Consider the following 14,748-nt stretch of genomic DNA (forward strand, 5'->3'; position numbering starts at 1 on the left):
TTGTTTATTTTATACACACTGCTCCCCCCCCCCCCCCTTGGCCCCTGGCAGGAAATTAATTAACATTACACATTTTAAATTAGTGATGCACCTCCCCGTAGGCATCGATTCACATTTCATTGCACGATCCGGCACAATGCCAAATACCTAATTATTGTTTATTTCTGATATTGATATTGAATATCATAAAAGCAAATTGTTAAATAGATATTTTCTGTAAGCTGCCTGATTGAATTTTATTAGTTCTGACATAAAGTTTAATTCAGAATAAAAAAAGAATTAAAAATTTAGTGTCTTGTTCTGCCTTATGATAGCACTGAATTTTGCAAACACTTGGCTTGTTCTTTAAAACGACGTTCTGCTTAACTACCACTTCTTCTTACCGGGCCAGTTCCCTGACCGGTTACTCCGGTGTACCATCGCCAGTTGAAATTAAAACTTTTGACTTGGACAAACTTCCCGTTCATGATACTTGACACCATTCTGGAAAGCGTCCCAACGAACGGAGTTAGCTTGGCTGCCTGTTACTCCTCTAATTTACCCATGATTGGCATTGAGTCTCTCAACCAACTAATTATTATGATTGAGAAAATTTCAACATCGTTTATTTGGCACATTTGGCATAGAGAATAATAGAACTTTTCGTTTCAATTCTATTACTCGTCAATACGGCAGAAGATCTCACGACGGAATCCTAAAATAAAGAAATATTTTGTATTTCCACCATTACTGGCACACCCAGTATTACTGGTTCATCTACCCTATTTGTTTATAAGTAATCTGTTTCTTCTCTGCCCAAGTAACAATTCTAAAGCCGCTTGGTTTTAATTGAATTTTATAAAGGTTTTATTGCGGTATGAATCATTGTTAATGATTTTATCATGATGTTGCGCAATATCAAGATGATGTAAGTCAAAAACTACTTGTAGCTAGCTATAAACCATAATAAAACTGTTAATAAATAAAATTTATTACTTTGGTTGCTAATATAACCTCGATAAAAAACTGGTTAGTTTATAAACTTACTATAAGTGGGGCGTAGCAATACAATATGGCGCACCGTTCAAAGTTGATCTTATTGCGGTTGCTTGCCAAACCGTGATAAAACTATTAGTTTTATGGTGCTCTTAATATGGTAACATCCTGACCAAACAGATTTATTGCTGGTATTATGAAGAATAAGTATTACAGTTCAACACCGAAATCATTAGGTCATGCGAGGCCAAATTACCGTTTTCTAGCATTTTATTGGTTTGGTGATCCATCAAAGCAAATTGTGAGTTGCAGAAAAAAAGTTATTATTTATCGGTTTTACAATACTACTAGAACAATTTAGCTAGAAACCATGATTGACTATTCGAATATATTTATTTTGATTAAACAGTTGGTTTTGAAAAATGACAAAATTTTGATGGCGCGTTAACTTTAGTCATTTGTTATTCTAATAAGCACGCTATAATTTAATGCGCATATGCCGCACAACTTCAAAACCTGCCAAAAAATTATTATACCATTCTGATTCAAACTTCGAACACTTAAGCTATGCGGAAACTTTCTTCAAAGAAAAATGTTCGAAAACATTTTTATTCTACTCCCATAAATGGTTAAATAGCATGACAATTTAATTATTTTCGTGTTGAAATTTTAAAAATGAGGATAAAATATTAATTTACAGTGAAAAACACTAAAAACTGATGTTCGGTTCGAACTTCGAACACTTTCATGGTCGACATTCAACGCTCGAATATTTCAGTCACAGGCATCGAAAACTTGTATAACTTTGAAAAGTATTAATGTTTTAAGTGTCATTCAACTTAAATAAGTAAAATTTCATCTTTTTTCTAAACACTGTCTTTTTAAATCCACCTAACAGTATGATTTAAAATTTTCACTCAATAATTAGTTTCAACCCGTACTTCTGTAGTCAATTGCTAATATTTTCAAACTCTATGTACAACATCTAAAGCAAGTTAACTTTGTACAGCTTCTCAATGCAGATAATTCATTTTCCCGAAGGAAAATACGGATAAACCGGATATCATTCATGAGTGTTCGAAGTTTGAATCACACCTCAAAACGTGATTCAAACTTCGAACACTTTTTATTTATCTGATATCTTTGAAATAATGCATGAAACATTAGTACATATATATCTTACACTTACCTAATAATCGCGAAGTGGGAAGGTAAGTGCTCTAAAATTGGTAAAATAATGCAAACGAAAAAACAGCTACTTTTGCACGAAATGCAAAGAGTATGCGAACTAAGTTAAAATCTGAGTTCTCACCTTTTTTTCCAGCGCCTGCTGATTTTTTACAAGGAGTGCTACAGTTCAATGTCATACCTCAACGGATAAAGGACATTCTAACGCACACGGTGGTGTATAATATGCATAATATTTTATTATATTAGCGATACTAACGAGCATTTTATTCTGAAGTGTTCGAAGTTTGAGACTGTTCTAAGTTTGAATCAGAACAGTATTTTCTTTCCGATATTTAATTATGGTCGCTGAAAATTAAATCGATCAGAATGATCCGACAGTAAAACTTTACCTCATAGTTTTATTAGAAGTTTTATGGGATTTGTCATAAAAACCACTAGAGGAACGTAGGGCCAAGAGTCTGGATGGCACTTGCCGTAGCAAGAATTCCTCTCCATTGCACTCGGTCCTGGGCTGCTCGTCGCCAGTTCGCCAGCGCTTCTCGACACATGCATGTCGGCTTCAACCTGGTCGAACCATCTAGCACGTTGGGTCCCTCTTCTCCTGGTGCCGATAGGGTTCTTAAGGAGAACGGATTTCACTACATACTCGTTGGAAATGTGGCCGGCCCTCCATAGTCCCTCAACTTCCGCCAGGTGTACGATGGGAATCTCTCCAAGTAGTGCCTGCAACTCGTGCTTCATACGCCTACGACACACTTCGCTATCTGTTTGTACTCCGCCAAAAATAATCCGCAACACCTTTCGTTCAAATACGACAAGTGCACGTATGTCTTCCGTAAGCAAAATTACTGTTTCAAGTCGAAGCGTCTTGCGGAGGGAAAATAGACTCGATTTACAGCTTAAATGCGTCGTTGAATCTCCTTACTCGTATTATTTTTGGCGGTGACCCAGAGATCACAAATATACGAATTCATCATCCACTTCCAGTTCATTACCGTCAATAGACACTGTCCGTTGGAGAGAAACATTGCTTGCTCGGGAGCCTCTTCCTACCCTGTATTTGGTTTTCGACGCATTGATTTGTAGCCCTTTCCTTATAGTCTCTGTTTCTAGTCTGCCGTAGATTGGCTACACCCTCTCAAGGTTTCTAGTAATGATGTCGAAGTCTGCGAAGGCTAGGAGTAGGTTACTCTTACTGAAGATCGTATCTCTCATTTCGTGGCCCGCTCGCCAGATCACACCTTCAATAGCGATATTAAATAACATACAAGACAGTCCATCCCCTTGCCACAATCCTTTCCGCGATTCGAAAGGGCTCGAGAGTGTCCCCGAAACGCGCAAGTAGCACATCACTTGCTCCAGGGTAGCTTTGTCCAGCCGCGTCAGTTTGTCCGGAAAACCTTACTCGTGCATTGTCTGCCATAGCTGTTTGCGTTCAACTGTATCGTATGCTGCTCTGAAATCCATGAAAATATGATGCGTGAGCACGTTGTACTCTCGACATTTCTAGAAGATTTGTCGGAGAGTTAAAGTTTGATCCGTAGTAGCACGGGACCCCCTAAAACCCAGAAGAACGTAATAAAACTTGCTGCTTGGGTTGTGTCTAGTGGAAGTTAATTACTCCATGCTTCCTGTTCATCCGCACGGACACGTTCGGGATCAGCCGATGTAACCATCTTCCATTCACCGCGTTGTCCCACACTTCTTGCCATTTACGCATGGTGTCTGGTCGTATCCTTTTACGAACTTCATGGGTACCTCTGTCTCTGTAGCACTTACTATCCTTCTAGCGTTTTTATTCCTGCAATCCAGTAACACGAACCAGGAGCCTTTCTTGCTACTAGAATTGTTCTGCAAGATTCTTGTTAGCACCATGATAGTTCTTGCCGGCTTCTCACTCACCTTCTCTGTTAATCGATGTTACTGTTCAAGCTCAACCGGTCATCTATGATTACCTCCAAGTGCTTAACCTTGCGCTTCGAGTCTATAGTAAATTCTCCGATCACGATTTTCGTCTTCTACTACCTTCGGTTGGTTATCATTAAAACCTTCGTCTTATGAAGAATCATCGTAAGCTTATTTTGTCGCATCCAATCTTCCACAGTATCTATGGCATCCATAGCGAGAACCTTTACCGCTTCTGATGATTCGCCCATTGCTGGAAGAACTACAGCGTCCACAAAACCGATAATCTCGATACCCCTGCCTAGAAAAGTTCAGCTTCAATACTCCATCGTACATCGCAGTCTATAATGTCGGACCGAGGATGAATCACTGAGGATCGTCAGCCGTGATTGTAATGCTCTCCTCTGAACTGAGGGGATCGTAACTACCCAGCACTTACGAGACTCCTAAATCAAGCCTCAGGGACTACAAACGTTCGTGACTTATTTTCAGGAAAACACTTGGAAACCTTCCGCTTAAACTGTTCCCTTTATTAACGTATTTCCCGCGGTAACCCCTACCTTTTGGTATCTGGGGAATTCACTTCCGGCGGAGATGCTGACCGGGATCCGCTTGCGGTCAGGTCGGCGACTTTGGAACGGAGTTCGATGGCTAGCTTCCGGCTTTCCGGCTGCCGGCACACTCTAGCATTCTGGTTCAGCACGATGGCGACGACGCGGCTTAACTGCGATGGCGTCGAGGGACGCTTCTTCAGCTTGCGAGTTGGCGGAGATCAGCGGATGGTCCGTGGTAACGTGTAATGGTCAAGGCCAAACGTAGGTAAACGTCGGGAAACTCAGGAACTCAGGGAAAACACAGGGGTCCTAAGAGCGAGAGGGTTTTTTAGCATCTGGTTCAAGGCGGTCAAGGTCGGGAGTGTGGTAGAAGAATTTCTGAATAGCCATACCTTTTGTTTGCTTTGCTATACACGTCTTTCTTTTCCTCCTTCAAGTATTTCTGTCTTTCACTTCTGTCTTCCTTTAGAAGGGTTTTTGTGTATTTAATCAAACTCAACCTTTTGCTCTTACTTCGTCTTTCTGTTTCACTTTGTGCACTGCTATAATTTGCTTTTGACGGTTTGGCTTCAGACATAGTAATGGCTTCAATTATCTTATGTCCAACAACCTATAACCTTTCTTCGTGCCCAGAACCCTACTCTCTCTCCCTCTCTCTCTCCCCCTCTCTCTCTCTCTCCCCCTCTCTCTCCCCCCCTCTCTCTCTCTCCCCCTCTCTCTCTCTCTCTTTCTCTCTATCTCTCTGGCTGATCGTTTTCTTGCCATTCTCAATCCACACTAGCTTGACTCCATTTTTCCGCCCCCTGGTGGTGGGTGGGTGGAAAACGTTGGCCCGTGGCTGCGTACGTCGTCGGGAAAAGCTGTTCTCAATAGAGTATTTCAACTATTTTCTAAACAAATTTATTTCGAGACATTCATTAAACATTTAACACGCGCGACAGTCTCCTAAATCTTGGGCGGAGGTCGACGGTTACACCTCTGTCTGTTTCGTATTGAGATCACTATTGAATTGTTTTCCGGATTGGCATTTCGATTAAAAGTTCTAAGTAAAATACAAAGTGAAAATTACGTTACACGATTTTTTCCAGACCCGCTCGACCTATTTCAACAAATTTAGTATTAAATGGAGGAATTTGTTACAGCAAAGTTTTTCGTATAATTTTGATCAAACAGACAAGCAGTCTTGTTTTCGGTAATCCCCTTTAGAGCGCAACAAATCCTTGTTTACATATCTGAACCTCCGCCTTCTCAATGGTTATCCTATTTCCCCCTTTCAGAAATCCCCACCTGTCGTTCAGCTACCTGAGACCCTCCAACCTCCCCCCCCCCCCCCCCACTTTGACAACCCCCAGTGGTGATTCCCTTATGTCAAGGAACATGTATGCCAAGTCTGCCAAGTCATGTGTGCCACCAGTCACTTGTAAATCTGTCTTCTTCTCGGTAATCCTTATAAACCGACACAAAGCCTTTTTTACGTTTTTGAATCTCCCCCTTGTTAATGGCCACGTTATTCTTCTTTTCAGAAATCCAGCCACTTGTACAACTGCTAGCGTTCCAAACGCAATAGAAACGCGCCCCTTTACCCAATTGAACCTTCCTCACCCCTTGTAAGAGACCGTCTTCCTTTTTGTCAACCTCCCTGCGCAGATTCTTTTATGTCAAAAAATATTTGTTTAACAAACGACATTTGATAAAGAACCGTCCAAACGTTCCTGAGTTATGGCGGAATATACTTTCATACTTATATTCCTCGTCTCCCCGCTGTCGGTTCCTTCCAATCAGCTCGCCCTTCTGTCTCGTTGCTAATTGAATCGTTTGTTTGAGAAACCCCACAAGCACCATCGGACATGAGTCAATTTTCATAAGTTTTTGACAGTTTTTTATCCTCGAAGATTCCCATATTTTTTGACAAATTCTGGCAAAAAGGTTGTTTCCACAAACCCCTTTTAATTGAGGTTGAAAATATTTCGAGAAAATCAATTTTCTGTTGTTTTCCTACAACTGTGTCAAAAACACAAGTGGTGTTTCTCAAACAAACGATTCAATTATGCATCTGTTTACTCTCTGGAAATCCCTCTAACGAAAGAAAAACAAAGTTTTTTTTCATATATCCCTCCTAGGTGGATCACCCCTTCCCACCACTGTCTTTCGGCCACTTGTGCAACTGCAATCGGTCTAAATGCAAGAAAAACGCAACCCTTTTTACCTATTTGGGCCCTCCTTTGTCAACCCCTCAGTGTTGATTTACTTATGTCAAGAAAAATGTGTGTCATGTTTGATAAAGAATCGTCCAGACGTTTCGAAGTTATGGCCTCACCCCCTTTTAGGGACCTCTGCCCTTTTCTCAACCCCCCTAATGATTTCCTTGTGTCAAGTAACAAGTGTACCAAATTTGGTAGAGAATGGTCAAGGCTCTTCGAAGTTATGGCCTACCCATAACTTATGGATATTTAGATCGGCCCGTCAAAAGATTTGAAAATTTGTATATTTTTAGCGTCTAGGACAGTCCTGGGTCTCCTGGGATTGGTTGCCGTAAATCCGAATCTCCTGGACCATGATACAGATCCAAGGCAAATTTTTACAATTATCAATAAAATCAAACAATATTGGTATCAAAATTCATGAAATCACTCCAGGAGCTGACTTTTATCCATTTTGAGTCCATTTGATGGAATATTCCCGGAAAGGGGGTAAGAAATGGGGAAGGCAAATGAGAAAGCGACCGACATAGCTTTTGCCAGCCCAAGCTCCTACCTAGCGCCTCCAGGCGACCATTCCCGTAATACTCTGTTGCGTAGCTAAGCTAGGAGGTGCGATGCTGCGTGGTTCCCGGATGGCTGAGATTTTAGGCAGACGGTTGAGCCACAAAGCCTTGGTAGCAGAGAAGCCTAATATGTTATTTTAATTATTTGTTTCGTTTTAGCTCATCAAGCACCTCGTACTGTACAAGGCTTTGACCGTAACAAGTTTAAATAATGCACATGGATATCAGAAGAAAAAATTAAATTAACTGGATATTAGATGCACTGATGGAAACTTATTCTATTTTTGCCCATACATACTTCCATATACTATATATACATACTACACACTTAAAAAACTCAGCAAAATTTGCCAAGATTTGGACAGCCGAGCGTTCGGTGAAAATTTCAGTTTTGCAAATCGACGTTTACGCATCTTTACTAACGTTTGGCATCATAAAAAATTTTACCGAACACTCGACTGTCCAAATCTCGGCAAAATTTTGCTGACTGCGGCACTTTTTTTAAGTGTGTATATTATTGAATAAACCTTCCTCATGATCCTTATTGTTTGCCATGCCCTACTAATACGATATCTTCTGTTTTCTCGTTACATCTATGAAAGTAGTATGGGTTCCTTGCACTTTCAAAAGTAGATGCTACACTAACATTCCTACCAACTTCCTCTGCGGTTGTTCGGACGTAGCCAGGTATATAATGCGGTTATATAGCCATCTACGATGTGTGCAACCTCATATGCTAATGCTAATTTGATGGGATGTTCCCGGAAAGGCAACTCCAGAGCAGATTACCGTTGGGAACAACCCCCCCCCCCCCCCCCACCACCCCTTCGAACCCCCTTCACCACCAATCAATTGCTGTAGGCAATCTGATGATGGAAAATGGTTTTTTCCTACTAGTTAGGAGTATTCTTTGAGTTAGAGTAGGTTGTGTTAAGATTAACCTTGTTATAATACGAAAAACCCTCACCTCAATTGGGAGCCCTGGGGAACCCGAGAGATTACTTGATTAAGGTGATTTCAGGAGCTTGAGTTGAATTCTTATCGGGCCAAGGCAATCAATTTAATGCTGCTGCAGAAAAAGCAGTAACCTCCCAGGGAACAATAAGGGTTTTATTTCACTCTTATGATGGCATTTAAGACCAAAATTGGTCATAAAAATCGCCATAAGTGTACAATAAAACTCACATCGTTGCTTGGGCTCTTTTGACGGCCACCTTTTGATCAATTTCCTAGTTCACGAAAACGTCACTTTTCTTTCAGTACACCGCTTCAGAGCTGCTTTCCAAAACTAGAAACTTTTTCGGGAGCCGTGTTCGTATTTACTTTTGAATGAGTTATGGGAGCAGCTACCTTTGCGTTGCCGTCACTTCTGCGTTTCCTGTCAATTGTCAGACGTTCTCCATACCATTTTAGAAGCCCGCGTGGTCACACTCGGTGGACTTCGGTTGATTTAAGATTGTGAATGAACGATTCGCAACGCGCTTATTCGGGCAACGCCATGATTTAAACAAATAAACTTGTTTCGGCAACGGATGTCTACTGAGATTCTATACACACTTGACATAATTTGGCAACGTTTTGAAAATACTGACGCATAAAATAAATAAGTGGCAGCATTTCTCGTGCGTCCGGTTTTTATCCTTATTCAACGTTTAAGAGGGAAAGTTTTCGAATTAAATACCGCTATCCGGGGTGAGATTGTGCCACGGGGGTGAGATTGGGCCAAAAACCAAAAATGTTTATTTGTGAAAATTTATTATATCTATAGAAACTGGTGACCTAAATTCAAAATGATGATGAAAATAACATATTTATTCATAACTTAGAATGGAACACAGATAATATTAGCAAACTATTTAGCCTAAACAGGGTTTCAAAGTTCGCGATCAAAAATACTCGAAAATAAGGCTTGTAAAAAATGTCCCCCATAAACCAACCCAAACAAGAAATCGCATCAACTTGCTATTTTGAAGGTATATAAACTAATCATTTACAATGTATTGAAAGGTTATTATGCTTTGGATAAATTTTGATTACGGAAATAATATTTTTCGAAAATTTGTACTTTTCGAGCTTCACGGGGGTGAGATTGTGCCAAGCCATAATGATCGATTCAATTTATGGATTTCACATACACAACAAAAATACGTCAGTATACACTAGTACACTCACATTCTTTACTATTGAGCACACTATTTTGACAGATTAGATTGCATCATCCATTTTGGAGCATAGGTCTGCTAAATAATTTAAACTAATTTTTACTTTTTCTCTGGAAATTTCAGATGCTTTGAATAAACACTCTAATATAAGACGAATATATTATACCGTATATAAACTGCCAGTTTTAAGGACGGGAAAAGGGGGTGGGATGGGCTACATGTTCTGCGGCCGCGGGTTCTCGAACGAAGTAATGGTTACTTTTGTTAAATGATCATATAGGTATACCCCCTTAGGATACTCCCCTTCATATATCTCCCCCTTGGTAACCCTAGAAACGCTACTGGCTATATAAAGGCTGACCATTGACTACGAACACATTTTTATTTATTTCAGAGCTCCCCGGGTTATTTTCGTTAATACTTTTTGTGTGATGCGTTGTTTTTGGTCGACCCCCTGCCCCTGATAGTTCACTCAGTTCATGGACGGCCCCATATGAACTACTTTATACTGATATTTATGTGTATTATTGATAAACATGCTAACGTTCACTGTTTAGGTTTTTAGCTTAACTTTATGTTTTTGGCACAATGTCACCGCCTAGAAGGGGTGAGATTGTGCCAAAGTTCATGCATTTCCAGCAAAATTAGGTTTAATTGTAACTAAACCATCTCTACGGTAGTTTAGTACATATTGACAGGTTTGAAATCAACTTAGTTCCTAAATTGTGTGTATACTGAGCTAAAGAACAAAAACATATGCTTTTTTGGCACAATCTCACCCCGGATGACGGTAACAACAAAAATCAGTTTTCTACTATAACCAATAAGTAAGACATTAATTATTTGGACAATTGAAGCGACCAAGTTCGCCTAAACAAGGACAGGACGAAACCTCGCCTTGCGAGGTGAGCGAAAAGTAATAAGGATTCACTGAGCTACGAATAAAAGGTCCTGATAGTTTCGACTCAATTACCTCCCTCCTCCTGCTTTCAACCCACATACGCAAAGCAAAAACGCAGAAGGTCACGTTTTATGATATCCGGTTCTGGTCCGTAGGCGCATATTCTGCTGTCTGCCATACGGCCAACTTATTTATGTCTTGCGGGTGCAAAAGCAGTGACCGTCCGTCGTTTGAGTACGGGCTTTGAATCCTACAGCAGATTTCCCATTGCTTGGCAGAGAGAGAGTGCGTGTATAGGAAGCAAACGAAATGCTTGGGTATTTGGTTAAATGTACAGACCGTTTGCTAGTCATGGAAGATTATCACGCTCGACATATTTACGGACTACTGTATTTTTTGTGTGCCTTAAGATAGTCGTTTTATTGCGTATGGTTTCGTTTCGTACTTTGAGGTCTGTATGCTTTAAATATTTCTAAAATTAGAATTGCTTTGATTCATGAGAACAGGTTCAAAATTTGCATGGTTAAGTATAATTACAAATATCAATTTGAAGCTTCTTAGTAGGATGCCTACACTACATGTAAGAAAAATGACCGGGTTGTAAGTTTGACATATAGGGTAGTTGATCCAATAATTGTGGTAGTACCAATAGTTGCGCTACTATTCATTATTAATGCATATTTTCGTCACCGTAGCATTTTAGATAAAACAATTACATTCATTAAATAAAACATGCTTTTAGAAGTATTGGTAGTTAGACTACACCATTTAAAATTAAAGCATTATTTGCTAAAATGCCAATTTTCCAAAATCTAACGTGCAGTTGGAGCGCACAACTATAGGCGCTCATCTATAGTTTTGCTAGTATGTTTTTTAACTTAGCAACCTAGCAATGTATATGGAATAACACAATTAAAGGAACATCAAACTTAATTAAGGAAACATTAGCGCAACTGTTGGTACAATATAATTGAATCGGAAAATTCATTTTTTCTTTATAAAGCTTCTCGTACAACGAAAACAATTGTCTTGCCTTGTGACAAATACCTTGTATTTAATAAATTTAAATCCCACAAGCATTATTTGAAGCATATACCTCAATAAACAAGCAAAATGAAGTTATATTGTGCTTAGTGGCGCAACTAATGGATAATCTACCCTACTCGTCAGTTTGTTTAATTTGAAACAAATTTATCTGCCATCATTTTTGTAAGTTTGTAGCAACATACTTGCAAAAATTTTAATATTTTACAGTGTTTGTCGCAAAGGTAGTTTTAATGCGCAAAACATCTATCATAAATTCCAAGCATGCAGTCTCCTGCTAATTCAATGATTTGAACGCCTGGAATCCAGTCCCTGCGGAATGTTCGCTCGAAAGTAGCACAATTTTCGATACAACACACACTCCAGATCCACCAGGAAAGACGTCACGTATTAGCGATAAAAATTTCCATTCCAATGCGACAGTTTACGTGCAGCTGATCAAAAATTTAAATCGATTTGATACCTGATAACAGATAGCAATTTACCACGTATTTAATATTCCATGCGCCTAGCATGTGTGTGCAAACGATTTTCTTTTTTTCGCCTCCGATAGCGTTATCTCACTCGGAAAGTCCGCCTCCTCAACTGTGCTAGACCCGAACCGTGGGGAGGGGGAGGGGAACTGGCTTCCTATTCAGTCAGTCTGCTCATTCGGGGCTGTATTGCTATTTGCTATGTCCCTTCGGAGTTTTAGAACCGGCGCGTTATGAAAGAATCCAGAGACACTTCCGGACGCTGGCACATCGAGAAATCTCTGAAAAGATTACCTGTTTCACTCCTGTTGAGCGCAATCTTTTCATCGGAAGATTCGCCTTTCACAGTCTATCCATTTCGGAAGCATCCTCGCACGGACTGGGGCTGTTTCTGTTTCAATAACGACGGCAGAGTACTTGTTTACCATTTTCCGTTTCCTGTTTACAAATGTTTTTATGCTGTTATTTACATACATATTGATAAAGTTTATTAGAATACAGTTCCAGTTGAGCTGCCGTTTTTTAAGAGACTGGTTTCTTTTGAACCTACTCTCTGTTGCTCGTTTTGTGCGGTCGAATTCAATTAGTAACACACCTTCTGATTCTGAGGCAAATGAGATTAAATGCGATATACAAGCCTTTTGAATATCCTTTGCTCGTCGCTCATTGAATGAAATGCGACAGGGTTGAATAACTTCGTTATTTATAGTACTAGTTATCGGATCCAAAGTGAGCATTGCTGGCTGATTGTACGATCATTCCAAAGGATCTGCTCAATTCAAACATCCGTATTCAATATTTATCGCATTTCAGTTCAAAGGGGAAATGATTTCCCTTTATCTGCATCAGCCCTGGGCTCTGAGCAGCGCAGGCGAATATCTGCCGTATGTCCTTTTCAGTTTACCATTGGTACTCACTCACTAGGCCATCAATAAAATTCCCATCCATTTATGTACACATGGTGCCAGTTGAGTCTTCTTTTGTGAAAATTTAATTGATTTTCCCACCCGGGTGGCCATTAGGCAGTGCAGTATTTATGCAACCTGAACGACTGTATGTACACATACACACAGACAGCTCTCTACCCCTAGATTCGGAGTAAAAAAGGGTAAACAAGCAAACAAACTTGTGCTAAATAGAAACTTGCTACATCGGTTGCAGTCCGCCTACGACCGGCGGAGTAGTTGCTTTTGCTGCAGCGCTCCTGACGTTTGAATGTAGGTACAGCAGCAACGATGCTTAGGATGCTGCTTTTCTTCGTCAGCCTTTGCCGGCAGCACCAGAGGAGGAACACGAATCGTTGAACAGATGAATAAACATCATCCGTATGTGTATGTATACGAATACGGCGAGTGAGTCCTATTATGCTAAATGACATGCTACAGGCGAATAGGTTTCTCTGGCTATAGCGAACCACTGCTGCAGCTAACGTCCCAACCGGTTCCCGCTCGTTTTCCCAGATCCCAGCGGTGGGGTAGTGGTGGGGGTGGATCCCAGCAAAAGAGGGCGATCTTGTGGAAATGAAAACGGGAATAACGGTTTCGCTTCGCACAAGAGGCGGTTGAATGGAGTGTGTTTTAAATTGAATTTAATTTTGCAAACTGATGACGGTTCAACGACTGAGTCATTGAATGAAGTAGTAATTTTATCAATTGATTGTGTATGTGCCGTCATTCAGCTGCAACTGGTGCCGGGTTTTGCAGCTAGAACTATTGTTTAGTGGTTCGGTTGAGTGGGCTTTGTGTTCGAATTATGCTCGGTGTCATAGTGTTTTATGCAAGCGGCACAAGTGCACTGGCGCTGCTAGTCTGATAACACAGTTTATTAATTATACGAGCTGAGAAAATTTTGTTTCCCTATAATTGTTTGATTCGCGTATTTCAATTATGCGTTTCTCGGGTACTATTTGCATTTGCAATCTTTAGTTCTTCTATTATAATAAACTAGCTGAGTACCCTCAGCTTACGCTATTCTTACGATCTTACTCGGGGCGCCTTTATCGGGTGCCACTTGTACATCAGTTATTATAACGGAAATATAACTCTTTCCTCATTTGGACATTCCTCCCCCCACCTCTCTGCTCACCAACTTTTGTCCCGCAAGCACTTGCACATCTATTTTCTTTGCGAAAATCCCTATAAAACTCTATAAACAAGAGAAACAAAGATTTTTCCCCAATTTGAACCTTCCGCTATTTACAATGGCCATTCCACCCACAAAAAATCAATTTTATTGTTATCATAGTCTTCTAAACACTGCTTTTTATTTATTTTTTATTATAGTACTACATGCTATCTTAATAAAAAGTACTTATTTGAGAGCAACTCCCCCCCCCCTCCCCCTCTTGCTGGGGACCACCATTTTGTCAACTCAGCGCTGATTCCCTTACGCCTAGAAACATGTGTGCCAACTTTGCTAGAGAACGGTCAAGGCGTTCTGGAGTTATGCCGGAACATACAAACAAACTCACGTTCACTTTCATATATGCATATTACAGTAATGTTCCGATTTTGTCAGCTCCCGATTTTGTCTACCCCCTTTTCAGCCTGCTTGAAACTATTCTGATTATCTGGGGAGAGTTTTTGAATAAAATGATGCCTTCTTGCGAGTTATTCGGGGTCAAAATATGGGTATTTTTATAGTAAAAGTTCTATAGTTCCTAAACAAGCAAAGATAAAGGTATACTACATTCAGCAATGTTGTGTATTTTTACTATTTGTATAACTTTGTAGAACAAAAAAAAGTCATACAACACCTACAAAAACAGCTAAAATAAAAA

This window comes from Sabethes cyaneus, chromosome 3 (assembly GCF_943734655.1).
Source record: "Sabethes cyaneus chromosome 3, idSabCyanKW18_F2, whole genome shotgun sequence".
Classification (NCBI taxonomy): Eukaryota; Metazoa; Arthropoda; class Insecta; order Diptera; family Culicidae; genus Sabethes; species Sabethes cyaneus.